Consider the following 15,702-nt stretch of genomic DNA (forward strand, 5'->3'; position numbering starts at 1 on the left):
TCTTTTACCTCATGATTCATGGCACCCTTCTCACTATATTAGGTCTTAGAGCAATTGTTCTGGTGTGGTTGAGCATGTAATTATCTTCTCATCATTTCTGTTTTTGTCTCCCTTTCTGCACCATTCTGGGATCTTGCCAAGGTGACAGGAAAAATTTTAAATTAATGTAAAAGTTGTATCATCACCATAAGCTGAAGCAGCAGTGCCCAAAATCCAAACATTCACCAATCAGCTCTTCTGGAACTCTTGGATATCACGTAATGTTATGACATAAAGAATTTAAGTACACTTCTGTGGTCATTCTTTCCTATTTCCTTCCAGATATCAACATCATTGTAAAATAATGCAAGACTATGTACATCCAAGTATAATATAATTGGTCTTTTAAATTTTGACATTAAATCGGTCGCTATTTAGTGATAATACACACGCACACACACACACATACAACTCTCTGCTGAGTACTATGGGAGATATAATACTTAGAAAGATGACAGTCTTCACAGAGGAACATGGCGGTCAAAACCACAGGCAGCTCTTTGACTGCTAGGGAGGGTCCCAGTCTCTGCCCCTCCTTTTCTAAAAAAGAGAAAGTCTGCCTCATATGATCGCTGGGGGGATTAAGTAACATTTGTTTAGCACCTAAACAGTGCCTTCAATATAAAAAGCATATTGTTAAGTACTATTACATTATTACAAAGCAAGTCCATTGGCAAGTACTGAACTTCATGGGCTAGACCCTGGGAGCATAGACATTTGGAAATCGAAGCCTTCTTGAGTGCAGTGATTGTCAAGAAAGCTTTTATGGCCTTTGGGCTGGGCTTTAAATGAAGCAAGAAGGGCTTAGGACAGAGGAAATTAAGAACAAAAGTAGAAGGTGACTTATCATCAGGAACCAGGAAGACCCACTAGCCAAGGAAGAAGGGATGGTGTGATAAGCTGTGCTGTGTGGGATTATATAAAATGAAGGCAGAAAGTGGAACGTGTTGAATTTTTTGTACTTGCCAGTGTAGTTTTTGAATTTTTAATATAAACCGAGAAACTCTTCAGAAAGGCCTTTCCTTTTTAAGGAGGGCCTACTGTGTTTAAAATTGTGTTTTAAGGAGAGCCTATTGTGTTTAAAGGAGTTCATGGCCTGGAGACTCAATCCTGGAATCAGAGATCATTCCTACAGATTTTGATGGTCTTTGCCTGGGACAACAGTCAACTTATCTCAACAACCAGCCTGCTAAGATGAGAACTATTTTGAGAGAACATGAGCTTTCTGAGAACACTGGCCTGAAAAGGACAGGAAGAGGGAAGAGCTCCTCTGAGGTGGGAGGGGGAGAACTACAGACAAAGTAGGGTCCCGAACATTCATGGATGCATTTGCACCATCACAGCGGTGGAGCCTAAAACAGAATGTGAGATCTGTAACAACTAACTTTGTAGGGCTTTCTTCATTCTTAATGTTTGACTTGTTTCCAAATTCAGTGCTTTTTGAAAAGAATACACCCTTATCCTGAGGAACCCTTTTGTACTGTTGGTGGGAATCCAAACTTGTGAGCCACTGTGGAGAACAGTATGGAGGTTCCTCAAAAAGTTTAAAAATAGAACTACCCTACGACCCAGCAATTGCACTACTAGGTATTTACCCAAAGGATACAAAAACGCTGATTCGAAGCATGTTTATAGCCGCATTATCAACAATAGCCAATTAGTGGAAAGAGTCCAAATGTCCATCAACTGATGAATGGATAAAGAAGATGTGGTACACACACACACACACACACACACACACACACACACACACACACAATACTACTATACTACTTGGCGATGAAAAAGAAAGAGATCTTTGAAATCTTGCCATTTGCAACAACATGGATAGAACTGGAAGGTATTATGCTAAGTGAAATTAGTCAGAAAAAGATAGGTATCATATGATTTCACGCATACATGGAATTTAAGAAACAAAACAGATGAACATAGGGTAAAAGAATGAAAAATAAGATAAAAACAGAGAGGGAGACAAGCATAAAAGACTTAAATATAGAGAACAAACTGAGGGTTGCTGGAGGGGAGGTGGGTGGGGGTGGGGTAAATGGGCAATGGGCATTAGAAGGGGACTTGCTGGGATGAGCACTGGGTGTTATACCTAAGTGATGAATCACTGGGTTCTACTCCTAAAGCCAAGACTATGCTGCATGTTAACTAAGTTGAATTTAAAAAATTATAATAATATACCCTTATCCTCTTAAAATCTCAGAAATACTGAAATCACCTCTGCACACTTCTTTTTAACTTTGGGTACAAACCAGACCCTATGGAGGAGACAACATTCAGTACCTTCTTGCCGTCTGGGCACTGCCCGGCCTAGGTTAGGGCTTAATTCACCGCTAACTCAAGGACAGACCAGCGCATACCTGGAAGTCCTCCACTGAGTCAACAGCATACCTCACTAATGACTGGCTAGACAGGCTGGTGTTTCTTTAAAGTGCCAGCCATGTATACATCATTCTTTTCCTCCCTGAAACAGAGACACCCTTGTACAAACGTGGGCCAAGTCCAAACTCCATGTGATATGTGTCTTCTCTTATTCAAACATCCATTAGTTGGGTACAGTGGCCAAGAAGTTCTGGAAAATTATCTGACCCTCTACACATACTTACGTCAGTTCTCTCCAAAGTAGATCAATGCACAGTAAATGGCAAGTAGCAGCATAATAGAATATGATTGAAAAAATAATAAACCAGCTTACCTGCTCAAAGCTCTCTTTTCAACTGGCCTGAAAAAAGTCTGAGACTTCTGCCCAATTCTTACATGAAAGCATTAACTTCAGAAATACGTAAAAACATGCTATTTAAAAGTATAACATGTCACCCATAATGACTTTAGCAGGATGAGGGACTGAGGGAAAAAGACAGAGGACAGGTTAATTTTGTTCAGACACATGGAAACGAGGATCTAGAGGATGATGAACTTTCCAGAACCTCCAGGACAGATCTGCCATACACTGAGGTCCCACAGAGAAACAGGAAGCTCCCCAAAAACATTTGGATGGGACAAGAATCAATAAAAACATATCGAGCTTATTGAGATGATCTGTGTTTATTTAAAAAAATTATATGTGGAATATATTTATAAAATATTATTTTGTCACTCCCAAAGCAGCAGACCTTTTGGATATAAATTGCTCTTATTTTGTACTGGTCCATGTGATGTCTGGACACCAAGTAAGATCTTATTCAAGAATGCACTTACATTGATGCTGTGAATACTGTTGACAATACATCCAACGTACTTTTAGATTTCAAAGGAACAACGCACAGGTCTGGAAAAATTAGTCTTATGATATCTATCTCTAAGAATACTTTTAGCTATTAAAGATATATGCTTATCCAGATAAACTCATATGATCGAAGTAATTCTAAGATTTTATAAAAAGTTATAATGGACTAAATGATCTATAAAGCCTATAAGTTTATTTCCCTTCTCTGAGTATTCAATTGTTCCACATAAAATGAGTAGGACAAGGAAACTGGTTTAAAATGGAATGAAATACTGAGGGTTTTTTTTACTATATATCTAAACACAAACAAAAGTTGTTTTATTCAGAGGAAAACAGTTTTTTAAGTTTCATCAGTTTGTCCAAGAAGGGTTTACAAAAGAATTTTGTATTTTATTAATGAATGAATCACCAGGAAGTACCTCTTCAGTGCACAACTGCTTGGCCATCTCAAAGGAAGAAAGATATACATGTTTAAGCCATCACAGGACACAGAGACATAAATATAAAAGATCCACCAAAAAGCAGGCTACAATAAACAATACTAAACACTGCAAAAATAACAATGTTGCCAAAATACATTTCACTGAGGGTTCTATCATACCACAGTCAGACTTTGCCCACTTTAGAGTATAAAACATTTTTCTGGATGCCAAGCCACACTCACAGCTAACCACATCACTTAGTGCTCTCAAAAGCTGGGTCAAAGGAAACAGACAAAGAAAATCTTTAGTTCACTCCTCATAAATCCCTACAGGTTTCACTCCGGCATTTTGTTTGAAAAACGAAGGTAGGTGTAAAAGTGCGGCTCCAACCCATCCGAGTGGGTCGGTGACACTTGTCAAAATTTCAAAAGAACTGTTTGCTGTCCTTCCAAAGATGATGCTCCAAAACCAGACAAAACCGGACAGGCTTAAAAATCCAAAGAAAGCACATGCAAATTAGAGATTACCAAATGCTGTAAACTTAGCCTAAGAGCTTGCTGAAGGTTACATAACTTGTGCCTTGTTATTTTTGTCTACCAAGTGCTGAAAGACTCTCCGGGACGTCTCTTTTCTCTTATTAAGTTTGAGGGAAATCAGAGGTTTCCTGGGAGGAATGGGGTAAAGTTGATCATTGGCATTAGGTCTTGCACATTAAGCCTGATGGGTAACATTTGATGTGCTGACCGCAGTCTCACTGTGCTAGAGCGTATATCCAAGTCTGGAGCATACGGGGAGTCCTGGAACTCCGTGACAGGTCTGCGAAAGCTGCTAAAACCATCATATTGTTCACTTTTTGTCTGGCACAAGACGGTAAGCTGGCACAGCTTCCAGTGCACCTGTACTGGAGACCATACGCCATGTGTGTGACTTGACAAAAGGGCAAAGCTGGCCACTATCTGGCTTGAGTGTAAGCTAAGCACGTGTCTCCCGAAATCCTCTGCACGCACATTCCACTATTTTACATCACTTCTATCATGTATTATTTTTAAGAGTGGGAGTTGGGAACTCTGCGTAGATATTGTTGCAGGACTTTTGACCTCAATACCCAGGATTCGTTGTCTTGCCGTTTCGAAGAACAAAGGGGTGGACACAAAATGAGCAGCAAGTGAAAGTTTATTAGAGTATAAGGTCAGAGAGTAAGAGTACTAGGAAAGCTCTCTTTATAGAGAGGGGGCATTAGAAAGTGAATGCCCGTGACTATAGGCAAGGGTCCCTGTCTCACAAGGCTCTGGTCAGCACCCCCTCCCCTTCCCCCGGTTCGTTCTCAGGTCCTACCCTCACTGGCTGGATGGTTCTAGGTGTTGGGTTGTCCATTCCTGATTGGCTCGTTTCCATTGTATGAGGGGTGGTCTATGGCCATACCATTCCCTGTGGGTCAACATCTTACGGTCTACTTATTTTTAGTCAGGTCTTTTGTCAAGTTCCTCACAGGAACCTGAGTGTGGGTAGGTGGGGTCTGTTACATTCTTAAGAGGAACCTTGCAACCAAGGGAGTGTGCTGTGGTCAGACACTCCCAGAACTGTTCCAAAATATGTCTTTCCCCACCCAGGGACCTCAGGTCCTAATCTTTCCCTCTCTGCCTATTTTATCCTGTCTTTTACTATCCTAATATCTGAACAGAAACTACGTAACAGACCTTTCAGACCCTATATCCCCTGCCTTAGAATCATAGAATTATTAGCTTTTAAAGGGCATTACTGACAACTTAGCCCAACCCCTACACCTCGTTAGGTGAAAGTGCTGAGGCCTGAAAATATTTCTGACTTCTCCAAATCAGTTATCGGCATATTAAAAATAGTATTCATAACCACTGTCTCAGTAAACACTGATTGGCACTTTATTGGTTTTCACTACTGCTGCAAACGCAAATGCTTCACACGTCCCCATTTGACAGATGGACACACTGAGATGCACAGCAAACGACTAAGATGCTAATTCGTGGCAGAGGTAAGGCTCACATTCAGGCTTCTGATTCCAAAGCATGCTCCCAACATCCGTATTATAGCGACAATTAGATTATTAAAGTTTCATGGAGATTTAATCGAATCCTAAGTGCCCACAAAATGCAGAGGAAAGACCGCCCTGCATACTCACGAAACAAGCGATCTCAAAGCAGTCATTGGATGGAAGATTTCACTGCGAGCATCCCCTGTGCAGATTCAACTCTCTGAAGATTTTCCTTCTTTTTTTTTTTTTTTTTAATTTTTTTTTTCAACGTTTATTTATTTTTGGGACAGAGAGAGACAGAGCATGAACGGGGGAGGGGCAGAGAGAGAGGGAGACACAGAATCGGAAACGGGCTCCAGGCTCTGAGCCATCAGCCCAGAGCCCGACGCGGGGCTCGAACTCACGGAGCGCGAGATCGTGACCTGGCTGAAGTCGGACGCTTAACCGACTGCGCCACCCAGGCGCCCCTCTCTGAAGGTTTTCAACTGACAAGGAGACTTGCGGGAATCTGCCGTAAGGATGACGCACGTCTTGGCAACGGAGGTCTGAAGATGGTACTTGTCCTTGGATAAAGTCAAAGTTACTTTCTTTTCCTGACTACTGAGTGACCATGTAGAAAGGAGACACAACCTGAGCAGCTGAGAGGAAAAAATGGGACAGAGGGAAGTCTCATGTGGAAAGTTGGGAAATGACACTGTGTATTTATATGACACTATTTACATTCTGACACTAAAAAACATTAAGAAATAACTATACTTTCTATTTCATGTGGTCTCAAGTTGGGGTGACCCTGCTTTTGAAGTAACACCTTAACTATATTTTTCAGGATGCATCAGCGTGTTTAGAAAAAAAAAAAACATCGTTTTCCCTTTGAGAGTGAAGTTAAGAAAACATACTAAATTCAACCCAAATACTGTTGATGATAGATACAATTTTTATTAATCGGTGTTATTGCTGGAAAGACAGTGGTGTTGTTGTTGTTGTTTCCTTCAGAGTGATATTTACTACCGTTTGTCTTGGTTTGATTTTACAGGAGATTCCACTCGACTTTAATTTGTGCTATTTTAACTGTTTTACTACAGTTCTCACCCCTTTTGAGAAAGAAGGTATTCCTCCTTCCCAATTTATGGGATTCCTTTACTACTTCTTTCTAGAAGAAAAATAAGGCAGGTTGCAATTACTCCCCTTGGAGTAACAGTTTAGGAAATCAGTGCTGACTCCGTCCCTTCCTTTGCTCAGGTTTGCGAGGCCTTAAAAGGTCATTTAAGAGGTGACACTGCAGGCACTTCCTCGCTGGGAGGAGGCGGGAGGAAGAAAGCCTGTCTCCAGAACGGTAACAGCCTCAGGAGGAGGCTGTCTGCAGGCCCTGCGCCCAGAGCTCAGCCGTGCTCCTCCAAGTCAGATGGCGGCGGTGATGGCCTCGGGAGGAGGCTGTCTGCAGGCCCTGCGCCCAGAGGGTGGGCCCGGTCAGCCTCAGCCGTGCTCCTCCAAGTCAGATGGCGGCGGTGATGGCCTCGCGAGGAGGCTGTCTGCAGGCCCTGCGCCCAGAGGGTGGGCCCGGTCAGCCGTGCTCCTCCAAGTCAGATGGCGGCGGTTTGCTGGGTTATAAACTCAGGCGTGGCCCCGCCCAGGTCTCCCAGAGCGCGGTGTAGGCCCCACTCCCGGCGCGCTGGGGGGCGCGGGGCAGCAGGGGATAGGGACCACCGCCAGGGACACAGCCCCTCAACCTCTGAGCAGGCAGGGGACGCTCGCCGCAGGGGGCCGGGAGGGACTGGACCGGAAGGCTGCACGTCCAGCCCTCTGACATCACCTCCGCCGAGCCTCCCTCTCCGAGCGGAAGGGCGCCCCGTCCCCCAGGCGCGCGTCGGGTCCCCCTCCCCCTCCCCCCAGGTCTCCCACAGCCGGGGTGGGCTGCTGGGTCTCCCTCCGTCACGTCACACGTCCCGGGCGCCCGTCACCACAGCCTACCTTGAGTCACGCGGCTCAGGTCAGCGGCATCCGGCAGGGGGCACCGCCGACGCAGCTACCACGAGTCGCAACGCGGGCAGCCCCCCTCGCGCCCGAGGTTGACGCGGCCTATCGGGCGTCCCGACGCCACGTCACGTCACCCTCCTCGGGTCAGAGGTCAGCCGCCCGCCTCTCCTCCCGTCGGGCGTGAGCGCCGCCCTGGCTTCCTCGTGATGCGCACGCGCCCAGCTCGGGTGTCTCCTGGCGGGGGCGCTGTGTCGTCTCCCGCCGTCACCGACGGCGTGAGCCCCGGGCGGCGAGGCCGGCGCTTCCACCACAGCCTGTCGTCCTCACGGTTCTGTGAGGCGTCCCTGTGGTGAGTCGGCGGCCGCGCCTCACTGCCGGCGGGACTCGGTCCCGGGTGGGCCGTCGGGGAACGTACACCGTCGGCGGGGCGGGCGACCCCCGGGGGCTTGGCCCCGGGTCGCCGGGGGATGAGGGGCCACCGCTTTGCCAGATCATTTCACGCCCCCTTCCGACGCTTTTCTAAGAAGCTTCTGAAAACGCAGGGCGAAAACGGACAGTGAAATTACAAAACAAAGTAGATGGCCAAACAGGCATTCAAGCCAGCGGCGATTCATTCTTGGTTTTTCAATTGCTTCCGGTTGTATTTTTTTAATTTTCAATTTTTTTTTTTTCTTTTCAGCGCTAACATTCGCAGAGGCGACCTAAGTCGTGACCACTTCCTGTGACAACTGGTCTCAAAGATGATCTGCGCGCAGCGGCGGGAAAAAGGAAACAGAGAAGCATGACGTGACCCAGGACCCTAAAGAGGCCGACCCACGGCATCCGGGCCTCCGCCCGCAGTTGTGACAGCCCCCCACCGTTCTTTCCAGAGCAGACCCGGTCAGTCAGTTGCAACACCTTGTCTCAGCCCGGATTTGAACCCCGAACTACAAAACCTGAATCCCGCTGCTGTCGCCTGGCCACCCCGTTCAGAAGGTAATGAATTTCAGTTTCTCACGGTCGCCTGAGGCTCAACATGGCTAAGAGCGTTGCCCAAGACCAACCCTGGGAGGGTAGCGTAGCCGTCCCTGACGAACGCCCGCTGCCTCCAAGGCCTGTGCTCCTGACCACTGATTGTATTCTTCCAAATAGGACCAACCAATAAAATATCAAGTATATTGGTAAACGCTAGAGAAAAAGAAAAAAAAAAAAAATTTAGGGAAGATCAGGACAGAGGACTATCAATGAGAAGGTTGGTCGGGGACCTTCTCGGGAGAAGCTGACATTTCAAGGAGGAAGAACCGAAGGAGGGAGGGAGTGCGGAAGGAGCACTGCACAAAGCGGGGGTGCGAGTGCACAGACCCTCAGGTGGGAGGCCCGTGCCGTGGCCCGGGCACTGGAGCAGGGAGATCACGGGAGCGTAGGGGAGGCTGGGGAGAGCAGGTGCAGCGCAGCCTTAGAGGAGGTGATGAAGACTGTGTGTTGAGCAAGGCGGGGAGTGGCTGGAGGGCTTTGTGCATCTGGGCTGTGTGTGTGTTGACTCAAATCGTTGAATGGTGGACTCTTTTCCTGGGAAGAAAGAATTAAAAACATACACCTCTAATCTCCTTAGAATGACTATAGGGAAGCATGTTGTTATGGACTGAATTCTGTGCCCACTCCACCCCCCCCCCCAAAAATTCATACGTTGAAGTCCTAACCCCCAGAAGCTCAGAATGTGACTGTATTTGCAGATGGGACCTCTGCACAAGTGATGAAGTTAAAAGGAGGCCAGCAGAGTGGGCCCCAATACACTATGACTGGTGTCCTTGTAAGAAGAAGAGATTAGGGGGGCGCCTGGGTGGCTCAGTCCGTTGAGCGTCCGACTTCAGGTCATGATCTCACGGTCTGTGAGTTCGAGCCCCACGCCGGGCTCTGTGCGGACAGCTCAGAGTCTGGAGCCCTGCTTCGGGTGCTGTCTCCCTCGCTCTTTCTGCCCCTCCCCCATCATGGTCTGTCTCACTCTGCCTCTCAAAAGTAAATCATTAAAAGAAGGAGGAGAAGGAGAAGAGGAAGAGGAGGAGGAGGAGGAGGAGGAGGAGAAAAAGAAGAAGAGATCAGGACACACAAAGAGACACCAGACGGGAGCTCACACAAGACACAGGCCATGCACACGCTGAGAAGAAACCCGACCTGCTGACACCCTCATCCTGGCTGTCTAGCCTCCAGAGCTGTGAGAAAATTTATCTCCACCGTTTAAGCCCCCCAGTCTGCGGTATCTTGTAAAGGAGGCCCTAGTAAACGGATACAAATGCCTTAGTAAGTCATACGATCAAGTGCATGTTTTCCTGGGGGGAGTGAGCCCAGTCAGACCACAAAACAACAACAAACATACCTTTTCTTCCTATTCTCCCCCCTATGAAGATGAATAATATTTATATATATGATATATATTTCATATATATTTTTTAGTGTTTTTTAATGTTTATTTTTGAGAGAGAGAGAGAGAGATCGAGTACTAGTGGAGGAGGGGGGGGGGGAGACACAGACTCTGAGCTGTCAGCACAGAGCCCAATGAGGGGCTTGAACCCACAGACCGGGAGATCATGACCTGAGCTAAATAAAGTCAGGCACTTAACCGACTGAGCCACCCACGTGCCCCAATTTCATATATATTCTTTAACATAAATATCTGGGCAGAGGATATCCTACCCCAGTGTGGCAGGTGGAGACACACTCAGGTGTTCAGCTTATTTTACACATGCATAATCTCGAAAGGAACTGCTTCACCTAAATTGCCACTAAAGCTTATTATCTGTAAGGGGGCCATTGTAACTAACAGAGGTTTATTAACCATTTTCTCACACGTGCTCTAAAGCAAATTCTAATTTCTAGATTTTTTTTTAGTAATGATGATTGATTTGTGTTTAGTTACCTATGTTTTGGAAAGTGTTGGAATTGAGTTTGGTCCAAGTAAAGTCTTCTTGAAATGATTTAGAATCTTAAAATATTGTTCATTTTATTACTTAGAGAAACTTCTTAATTGTTCGTCTTAAAACCTCCTTTTTTGTCCTGAAGACTCCGTACTAAGGCAGAGCATAAATTGGGGAAATTCTGGTGTAGCATTTCTCTGACAAAACCAAAGAAAATGAAGAAAAGAAGGGAAGGAAAAAATGCAAATAAACCAAATACATGAAGAGCCTCTGTGGTTGAGATTGTTGGGAGAGGGTGAATATGGAAATCTGTCTTTAAGGTACCTCACTTATACTTCACACATGTGTGCACATACGCACACACACACACACACACGCATACACAAACACGCACACACACCACATAGGGTGTGCCGGATAAAATACAGGACACCTGGCGAAATTTGAATTCAGATACAACAGAAACTTGTTTAGTATACATACGTCCCAAATATTGGCTGTATTTTTATTTTCTGAATCTGGCAACCCTCCCTCTGTCATCCCCTCAGTGGTGTGTGGAACTGGGCTGTTCAAGCTCGAAAGAGCCAATTGTTCAATATTCTGGAATTTTGCAGCCTGGTTGACATCAAGTTGGTAGCTTGAAATCGGACAGGATTGGAGTATTAACACCGCAGAAAGTGGCAAAATTTAAACATCAGGGCTTTTCTATTTGAAGAGCTGGCTGGTGAGCAGATACCAGAACACCACTGCTTTCCCTGAATGAGTGGGCGACTCACAGCACTATCTGAAACCATTTCTTTACTGGAATAAGAATAACTCACAATTGCAAAATACTTTGCAGTTTACAAAACTGTTTCACACCCTTTGCGCCTCCCTGAACGCTTACAATAACTTTATGTTTGTGTTTAGTTAATGGATGGGGGGAAAGTTTCAGGGAGATAATATAACTTCCTTGAGGTGAGCAACAGGTTAGGAACTAAACAGTGAAAGAAAGAAGGACGGAGTTAGGAAAGATGAAAAATAACCTCCCAGATGACTGACTTACTGCAGAGGGGAAAACGGGTCTGTAGAGTAGAGATCTGATTGTAACCACCTTAACAATCAAGGGCTCAGATGAGGGCCAGTGTGACATTGTGTCAATCCTCCTGAGAAACAACATGAAATATACAATGTCACTGATGACCTATTCTTGCCACAAGGTTTGCCCTGAATCTAATCAAGCCTATAGACCTAAATTTCAATTCATAGGAAATACAAGAGGTAGAAGAACATATTACACAATACAACGAGGAAGCAATTAAGCAGATTTGGAATGTGGAACGTTTTATGGATAAAATGGTTTGGACTTTTTAAAAACTAAAAACAAAAATAAAAAAAAAGATGGGTGTGTAGAGGGAACTGTTCTCTAAAAGAAACTGAAAAGATGTAACAGCACATACAATGTATGAGCGTAGGTTGAATTCTTCTTTAGAGGAAAAAGAGAGCTCAAACATATATCCTTGGCATGTGTGGGGAAATCGGAATATGGACTGAATATTAGATATAGCCAGGATTTTGTTAATATTCTTAGGAACGTTAATGCTATTACACTGATGTAACAGAAGGCTTTCATTTTGAAGAACTTAAGGGTGAAAGTAATTATGCTGTCTGAAGTCTATTTTCAAACATTTCAGAAAAAAAAGTGTGTTCATGTAGAGAAAGATGTAAAACAAATATAGCAGAATGTGAATTGTTAAATCTGTGAATACAGTGTGCACTGTCCTAGCATTTCAAACTTTTTGATTGTTTGAAAAAATTCTTTAAAAAAGTTGAGGCTATTAAAAGAAACGCACCAGCACTGGATGTGGAACAGGCGCAAAGAGAGCAGACACTGGTGCAAATGGAGGGGCAGTGGTCGAGAGAGAGAGAGAGAGAGAGAGAGAGAGAGAGAGAAATTACTCAGGTCTCGCTAGGATTGGCCAGACTGGCCACTAGAGACACACCAAAGTGACATGTATTGACTTATTTTTTTGTTACTGGGTAAGATACATGCTTCTAAGATCAACCAAACAAAACTTTCTGAAATCATCCAGAACTGTAAGCAGGTTCAAGACCCTTGCTACTCTTTTGATCATACAGAGGATAGGAAGCTCATGAGATTAAATTCCATTGCAAGAATACAAGAAACCTACATTCCTTTCTATTGCTCAAACAGCCTAATTTCTATTTGCTTCCCTTTTCATCTTTTTCTCTCCACGTTGCATATATATTCTAGGACTTTTTTTTTTTTAATGTTTTATTTATTTTTGAGAGAGAGAGAGAGAGAGAGAGAGACAGTGTGAGCAGGGGAGGGGCAGAGAGAGAGGGAGACACAGAATCAGAAGCAGGCTCCAGGCCCTGAGCTGTCAGCACAGAGCCTGACGTGGGGCTCAAACCCACGAATAGGGAGATCATGACCTGAGAGGAAGTCAGTCACTTAACCTACTGAGCCCTCCAGGTGCTCCTTAGGGACTCTTGAAACAGCAGTCAGCTCTCAGAAAACCCTGGCCTTGGCTCATCCATCCTCTGATGAGATGCACCTCATCTGTCTGGTCCTGGTTCTCTGTCCACATTAGTGTTACTTGGGCATCCCTGCCCCTTGTCCATAAGCCTTTCCATGTCCAGCTGTCTTTCAGTTATTTCCCCACTCCTCCCAAGGGCACAGGAAACGTGACAGTGCTCTGTCTCATGACTCCTTGGGGCCTCTGGATATACAGTGGAGCTAACTGAGGCCATGTTCCCCAGTGACCCATCTGACCATTTCTGTCTTACAGCCCAGGGCCATGCTGCTTAAAGCCACAACGCTGGGCTCTTGCCACCTTATTTGTGTAAGATTTAGGCCCCCTGTGTGTGAATTCTTTCACTTCCTGTCTCTACTCCCAGGCTGATGGCCTAGATGAAATGCAGGGCACAGGTCCTTTCTCAGGGATATTATCCTATCTACACTCTCTTGCGTCTCTTCCTCCCCCCCCCCCCAATCTGAGAAAGTTTCGTCTGATTTTGGAGATAAGACAAAATCACTCGGACTGCTTATTCTCCCAAATCTTGTTTATGCTCTTAGGCTTTTAAAACTCGCAAATAGGGGTGCCTGGATGGCTCAATCAGTTAAGTGTCTGACTCTTGGTTTCAGCTCAGGTCATGTTTTACATTCTTTTTTTTTTTTTTCATGCTAAATCTTTGAAGCCCAGAGTGTATTTTATACTTACAGCATATGCATCAACTAGCACTGGCCATGTTCCAAGTGCTAAATACAGTAGCTACTGTATTAAACAGTGTGACTCCCACATTTTTTTTTCAAGGCACAACAAAATATCAGAACCTCGAAAAGTTAATATTGTTGGGGCGCCTGGGTGGCTCAGTCAGTTGAGCATCGACTCTTGATTTCAGCTTAGGTCACAATCCCGGGGTCATGGAATCAAGCCACGTGTCAAACTCCATGCCAAGCATGGAGCCTGCTTGCGATTCTCTCCCTTTGTCTGTCTCTCTGCCCATCTCCCTGACTTGTGCTCGCTGTTTCTCTCTCTAAAAACAGGGAAAGACAAAATTTTTTAAAGAGAAAATGTTATTTATTTTTCTAAGTGGATGAAAGACTTCCTGATGTTTGTAATATTTTCATTTGATTCATGAGGGCAAACACATGGTAATGAAAATATCTATACATCACACACAGAAACACATATGTCACCATAAGCCTCTATCGTGGAAAACTATGCTTTTAGGTTTATGCAGTTTGCTTTACATTATTTTTGCATTTATCCATGATATGGCTCGTCAGTAGTAATAAATAAGAACTATAACTAAACTCTGTAAATATATAGGGTCATTGTTAATCAGATGATGAGAGTTTCCTGGGAGAGAACACTAGGTAGGGGAAGAGACAGAAAATGTCAAGAGAAAGAGAAGCTGAAGATATTTTGAAAAACTGGGCTTTTTCTATTTCAACTAGTGTTTCCTGATGACACGTAGCTGCATTGTTTTTGGAAGGCAGGGTCAGTATAATTTATGAAAACTGGAAGAAAGCCTAGCATCTAGGAAAGTTCAAGTGAAACTTTCAGCATTTAAAAAGGAATGAACTATGTAAGGAAGCACGGCATAGCCACTTTGAATGTAGTGGAGACACCATCCGTGGGGGTACATTTAAAGGCTATCTGTATACATGCTTACCTAGCGTTCCGATAGTGTGTTTCTGACATGTCTTAGAAACATAATATTTTCATGTCAACACGGCAGAAGGTGCAACTTGTTGAAATCTGGCACTACTGTGAAATATCAAGTAACTGGAACATAGGTTATCCGATTTGAATTCTTTATATGCTGTGATCAAAAGTCAAAAGTATGGCACTCGACATTATAATTTCCCCCAAGTTGATTTACGTTACATAATGGTTCCCACAAAATTCTGGGATTTGTGCTTTTTACAGGTATCCCATGTTCTATAGCATCCATCAATCTTTAAATTCCTGGATGGCTATGATAATCTCTTCCAGTGGCACCGCTATTTGGTGATCAGGCCATTCTTACAAATATAGCCAATGTCTAAGTAGTTCCTCAAACTCAATTACTTTGTAACTAAAATGGTGGCTTGGCAATCGTGTGGTAGGCAGCTAGCAATTACACTGGGAGCCAGCTCAGTTTAGTCCTTTCTAAAACCTATAGGTTGTTCAGTAATTTATTATGATGCTAATCTGATCAGTTGTATAAAATTGACTATAGGGTCATTCACATTTTTTAACACAGCACTACAGAAAGTTCCTATACCAATGCGTCAAATACTAAAAATTATGAATTTGAGCCAAAAGCTTCTTGTCTTAAACTGGTACAGAAAATTAATTTTAGGGGCACCTGGCTGGTTCAGTTGGTAAAGCAGGCAACTTCTGATCTCAGGGTTGTGAGTTCAATCCCCATGTTGGGTGTGGAGCCTACTTGAAAGAAAAAAAAAGAGAGAGACAGAGATACTAGAAAAAAAGGAAAACTTTATTTTTAAAGGGATTGCTTTAACTAGGTGACAAATATTTTCCTATGGATTAAGGTCATAACAAAATTGGGGAAATTTTGATTCCACTTAACTTGGGCAGGCTTCTAACAATCTGGACAAATTGCCCAGGGAGTTTTAAAGAT

General features: G+C 44.2%; 2 long non-coding RNA genes across 4 annotated transcripts in view; one reads left to right on the forward strand and one right to left on the reverse strand.

Annotated features, from left to right (window-relative positions):
• LOC121016552 (uncharacterized) overlaps window positions 1-8,389 on the reverse strand; it is a 130,249-nt gene extending 121,860 nt beyond the window's left edge. For both annotated transcript variants that reach the window (XR_005784348.1, XR_005784347.1), the window contains exon 1: window positions 7,670-8,389. This is a non-coding gene — a long non-coding RNA (uncharacterized LOC121016552). The remainder of the gene's footprint in view (window positions 1-7,669) is intronic.
• The window catches only part of LOC121016553 (uncharacterized), a 63,583-nt gene continuing 55,793 nt past the window's right edge, over window positions 7,913-15,702 (forward strand). For both annotated transcript variants that reach the window (XR_005784349.1, XR_005784350.1), the window contains exons 1-2: window positions 7,913-8,024; window positions 8,355-8,650. This is a non-coding gene — a long non-coding RNA (uncharacterized LOC121016553). The remainder of the gene's footprint in view (window positions 8,025-8,354; window positions 8,651-15,702) is intronic.

This window comes from Herpailurus yagouaroundi, unplaced genomic scaffold (genome assembly GCF_014898765.1).
Source record: "Herpailurus yagouaroundi ecotype Mexico unplaced genomic scaffold, PumYag 211, whole genome shotgun sequence".
NCBI lineage: Eukaryota > Metazoa > Chordata > Mammalia > Carnivora > Felidae > Herpailurus > Herpailurus yagouaroundi.